Genomic DNA, 6000 nt, shown 5'->3' on the forward strand with positions numbered 1-6000 from the left:
GCTTCTGGAGCCTACAACTTCTTTTACATAATAATTCTGGACATTAATTTTATTATTGAATGGGGAATATGATTTTAAATTTAATTTTAATCTCGTGTAAAGGGCCCCGTACACATCTATGGAAAATATGGTACCGGGCAAATTGGCTGAAAGTGTAGTATAATGTAGTTTATAATATCCTGATCAAATAAAGTCCTTAGACAGTGGGTCTAAAAAACGCCATGTTTCGAGAAAAGAGGGACCAAATGTCACTTTTCATGGACGCGAGAGGAGTTCCGAGGACCCTCGAAGACTGTTTGGCAGTATGCTCACGGATCATGCCGATCTCTTTATTCCTTTTATACCTTGTAGTTTGGGACCCCCCAAATAATATCCATGCCTGAATGTCGAGAAAAGGATACTTTTTCGTGGGTGTTGCATCGTATGTCGTTTTTTATGCAGGTGAGAAGAGTTACACCGACCATCGAGGACTGTTTGACACCATACTCAGGGATCATGCTGAACTCTGCTCCATTGATATTTTGTATTTTAGGGTCCCCTGATCGGTAATATCTAGAACTAAAGGTTGATAGACGAATCGTTTTTTGTCGGTGTTGCATCGTAGGTTACCTTTCGTGTATTTGAAAGTATGCAAAAATAAATTCTCGTAGTCGCAAACATATTAGTAATGAACTGAGTTGTACATACATAAATGATGAAAACTCACAATTTTTTTCATGAACATCGGAACAGAAGTGTAGCCCGGGAAATAATGCTACTTCGAAATTATTCATCTATAGTTTTATAAATTTTTTAATGTATGCGGACCAAAATATAGATGGAAAATTTTTTTGGTAAATTTATCTTGAGCTTTGGATTGATGGGGAACATTGATAAGAACCAAGTCACAAACTTTTAACCCAATAGACGAAACAGATCTCTGCTTCGTTTGACGCTGATTAAAGTGTCTATTAATTCGTTTTTGGGCCAAAGGAATCTTAGCCTCATATGTAATATCATCCATCCCCGGAAAATTAATCAACTTCTGAACTTGGTCAGATGGCTTGATTCCGAAATGCAATTCCAGCGCAGTATATCCCGTACTATGATTAGTAGTAATATTAAGAAAGCACTCAATTTCTGGTATATACTTAGCCCAAACTGAATGAGAATGTGAACAAAAGGTACTGAAAAATCTGCCAAGTTCTCTCATTATATGCTCAGTTGGATTGCTCTCAGGATGTCTAATTGAGCAATATACAACATCAATGCTTGCTTGTCGAAGTTTACTACTCCGAATTTATTATTTATATATTCATTTTCAATAAAAGCTGGGGTAATTTCAACAATATTATCAGAAATCTTGTTTGTGATTTCTCCATGGTGCAAATTATCCATTAATTGCAGCACAGAATTCTCATCTACATTATGAGCTGGATCAATATACCAAGGTGTTTTAAATTGAATAATTTGTATGTGTGTGATATTATCATCAACAGATGTGACTAATCTTTCAAACGAAGGCCGGCCGAATGAAATTGCTGGCTTAGGGACGATATACTTATTTATCGTAACACTCCAATCATCGTAATTTAATATTGCCTTGTTTTTTAATAAGCAGTCATTTCCTAAAATCATATTACTGGTCAATCGAAGTACAAATAAAAGGCAAACGTTCAAACTTAAATCGCCTACATGAATTTCCAACATTATTTGTTTCTTAATTGTAGTAGGTTTCTTTCCTATCGCGGTAACCAAAACAGCATTAGAAAACGGTAAATTAATTATTTTCCCGTGTTGCGATAAATAATTATAGTATGTTTGAGAGACATACGTTATTTTACTGCCCATGTCCACTAGAGCATAAAATGGGACCGAAAAACTGGTAATTATTATTTGCAAACATTGCGGGATTATGGAAATATTTGTTTTTACATTAGATTAAGAGTTAAATTTACTATCACTAGTAAGGTCCTTAAACGAATCATACGGGTCTTGGTGCGTCATTAGAGTTGAGCATAACGCACCTAGTATGATTTTAAATCATCAGGTGGATTTGTAAAACTCGTATTTGGCAATGGGGGTGGGGGAAGGCTAATGTTCGGAAAAAGGACAGAGTTACTTTTGTCGCAAGTAGGATTTAATATAATATTATGTGCACCATGCTTGATAGATTCATTGCTAGAAATATTTGCAATTGCACCATTTATATTAGAACAACAAGAGTGTACCGGATTATACACTGTAGGGTCAAAAGTCACTCCTATAAGCTTTGGTGCCTGAATATTTCGTGCTGTAAATTTATCTTTCTTGTTATCATTACTGAAAGAATGCGACTGATTTTGTTGACGTTTATTGTTATTTACTTTCTCTTCATGAGTTAGATCTAAATTTGCAAGTGATTGCGTAACTTTGCTTATGTCCCCAAAATCGATAACGGCCAATACCTCTCTCACCCGAATGGGCATTTGTTGTACAATACAATAGTTGATCTCAAACTGCTCCATTTGGGTTATGAAATACTGGACCTCTTTGAACTGACTCAAAAAATAAGTTTTTATTGAAACTTTTCTAGGATCAAATCGTTTGGAGTGCCATTTTGATTTCAATTTAACTCTAATAGGGATCGAATAGAATTCTGTAAGAAATTCTGTTTTAAAAGTTTCAAAATCATCGATCGTATTTCTTCGAGTTTCAAACCAAATTTCTGCTCACTCCTCAAGAGAATTATCAAAAATTAGTCATTTATAAACTTCGGAAATTCTTTTAACAGTGAAATATTTTACCAAACCTTACGGCTTAAAGATAATATGTTTAGTCTATTTTGATCACGACGTTTACATGCTGCATTATCTAGAGGCTCACACAAAGGCAATTTCTTTGACCGTGTAGTAACAGGTGTTGTCTCCTAACTTCACATCAAAACAATAATAGTATTCAAAATTATGTAACTTAGGAAAGCTCGGGCGCCAAATATAAAGATTTTCTTGATTCGTAAAAAAAGTTATTTATATGAATTTAAAGAGTTTAAATACCTGTTTCAAGAATTACACTGCCATTATATTTTCATAGATATTAAAAAAAATGTAATGAAATAAGCAGGCGATTCATAACACACTAAAACTCATTCACACCAAAATTCTGTAAACCTTTAAAATATGTTTTTAAGAGATACACAAATTACAGTAATTGAATATTAACGAAAATCAAATTTGAGCGGCTCGAAACAAATCAAGTCAATGTTGAATATAAAAAAATCTAAGATAAAATCCCGATAAAAATGGAACTAGAAAGTCATCAAAAATTATGAGCGTGAAGTTCAATTTCAAAATTGTGTACGACATGAATTACCTTAATGATGGCGATAAGGAACGACTAAAACTCGCATGAGGGGACAAATGGATTTTTGTCGACAGGACGCTAAAATTTTTAATAGTTCCTGAGGTTTCGTCCAGGATGATAAAATATGACGTTGATGGTCCCCACTAAGTGGTTGATAGAATAAAAGACAACATTTACTATTGGCGAGAAAATTCGAGTCCTCTGGCTTTGACGTTGAATAAGTATATAAAGAAAAAATGACAGGTTAGTCAAAGAGATATCATTTTAAAACTGCAAATGTTGTACTTTAATGAGCCGAAAAGAAATATTCCAAAAAATTATTTGTAGCTTACAGATCTGAAAATACGATGAAAAGTGAGGACATTTGATAGCTTTTAAAAACGGTGAACTTTGAAGGATAGTTTTTTATAAAAAAAACAAAATAATTGTTCATTTTTTGCGAATAAATATGCGACCGCACTATCTTCAGTTCTAATGAAGATAATGAAGTGATTTAAATTGAAGGTAGTTAGTTGAACTATCTGCAATAATTTACAATGTGAAGGAAGTATGTGCTTCTTGTTGTCTTCGTACAAATCGCGATATTTGTAGTCAGTTTTTTTATATAGGAAAGCAAGTGCGAGAGCCCAGCGTGGTGCCTTTTTTCAGGGGATCGTCCTCGGTTTTTCTCAGCCCGACCTACCCAACTTGTGCCTCTGAGCCTCACTCTGGCCTTCAAACCCTTTCCCTGTGTTGAGGAAAACCAAGGCCGATCCCCTGAAAAAACGGTACCACGTTTGCTTCCCTATATAAAAAACTGACTTCAAATATAGAAATTTGTACGAAGACAACAAGAAGCACATACTTCCTTCAAATAGTAAATTATCACAGATTGTGCAACTAACTATCTCCAATTTAAATCACTTCATTATCTTCATTAGAACTGAAGATAGTGCGGTCGCCTCGAGTGAGAAACAGAAACAATTGTCGAGAATATATAGTTCCAGTATATGCGACCGCATTGTGCCTTTGAATGTAGGTCGTTCACGCGTGAGTTGAACAACTAGACAGTATGTGAGCTAAATGCTGGTGACGGTATGCTAAAGTGGAAATGACACCGTCTTGGCATGCAAAAATGAAACCCTCCATACCAGGCTTCAGTCCGTGTGATTTAAGGAAAGCAAACGTTAGCTCATAAGACATTGACTGATCCTTCACATTTATGTGGAAGATATTGTGCATCCTCTTATCGAGGAGCTGTTCACGAAAGTTTTTCTCTTGTGCTTTCTTAATCCGGGCTTTCAGGAGTGAGTACTCGACATAGATAAGATTTGATGCATTTTGCTCACTCCTAATACTGAAGTCACGTCCGAGTGTTTGCCGCAAAACTATCCGTCGGAATGGCGCAGTGCTAGAGATAGTGGCAATAATGTAAGGCAAAAGAGGAGTGGGCTCATGGTGTCGCTCTGAAAGACACCTCTCTGAAAGGTGACCTTGCTAGTTGTCACACGATTTTTTCCAGATGAGATAGTAAATCTGGTTTTCCAAAGCGGCATCAATCTCTCTATGCACCTAACTATTTGCGGATGAAACTTTATGATTTCCAAAAGACAGATGATAAGTCTATGGGAGGTCGAATCGAAAGCTTTCCGATAATCAATTCAGGCCATCGATAGGTCACGCTGGTAGAATGCTGTATCTTTGCAGACACATCTGTCGATGAGCAGGTTCTCCCGACATCCAGCTACGCCTTTCTTTGAGCCTCCTTGTTAATACATTTCTTGCCACACAGTTTCAATTGCCCGAACAATCCTATCATTTAGGATCTTCATCATTTAGGCGTTCCGCTTACATAGCCCCTTTTTCGGAGTAGTTCGGCATGATTTCGCAGACGTTGCTGCGAAAAGTGTGATAGCTTCGGCTGTTTCTCGCACCACAGAGCATGCAGCCATGCCATGTAACCCCGTTCAGGGGCTACATTCGCATCGTAGCACTCTAGCAAATCGTGAGTCAGTTGCTCCGTCCACCCAAAGGTCGCGAGATCCCGCCGATCCATCGGATTGAATCCATTTTCATTGACTTCCCCAGCTCTAGTTTGGTCGGCATTGTTGGCCGAACCATTGTTGGGAGCCCTGTGCGTCCTGTTGTTTTGAACCGCACTTACTATAACTATGTTTGGTGTTGTCATTGTTGTTCCCACGAGAAGCTAGGGAAAGGGGTTCGTCCATCCTTGTAGAGCCACGCATGCAAGGATAAGACTGCGTATTCTGAGAGGTCGCTCGGTAACCCAGAGTCACCGTTCTAGACACCTCACCCAGGTGCCACTCAGCTATCGGCACGGTTTTCACACCTCTGTTTGGGAGTTAATTCCTTCGGGACCACCCCTGGATAATTGTCCACGACCTGAGGGCTCCTCTACCAAGGGTTTCTGCTGAATATTGTTACAAAAATAAATAGGCAGTCGCGGACAATTATCCAGGGGTGGTCCCGAAGGAATTAACCCCCAAACGGAGGTGTGAAAACCGTGCCGAAAGCACGGTTTGGCGGTATGGCACCTGGGTGAGGTGTCTAGAACGGTGACTCTGGGATACCGGGCGACATCCTAAATGATAGGATTGTTCGGGCAATTGAACCTGTGTGGCAAGAAATGTATGAACAACGAGGCTCAAAGAAAGGCGTAGCCGGATGTCGGGAGAACCT

At 38.1% G+C, this 6000-nt stretch overlaps 1 protein-coding gene across 4 annotated transcripts in view; it reads left to right on the plus strand.

The window, feature by feature from the left end:
- The window catches only part of LOC117180358 (ubiquitin-like-conjugating enzyme ATG3), a 266878-nt gene that overhangs the window by 233303 nt on the left and 27575 nt on the right, over positions 1 to 6000 (plus strand). The window lies entirely within an intron of this gene.

The sequence above is a fragment of the Belonocnema kinseyi genome, chromosome 9, assembly GCF_010883055.1.
Source record: "Belonocnema kinseyi isolate 2016_QV_RU_SX_M_011 chromosome 9, B_treatae_v1, whole genome shotgun sequence".
Classification (NCBI taxonomy): Eukaryota; Metazoa; Arthropoda; class Insecta; order Hymenoptera; family Cynipidae; genus Belonocnema; species Belonocnema kinseyi.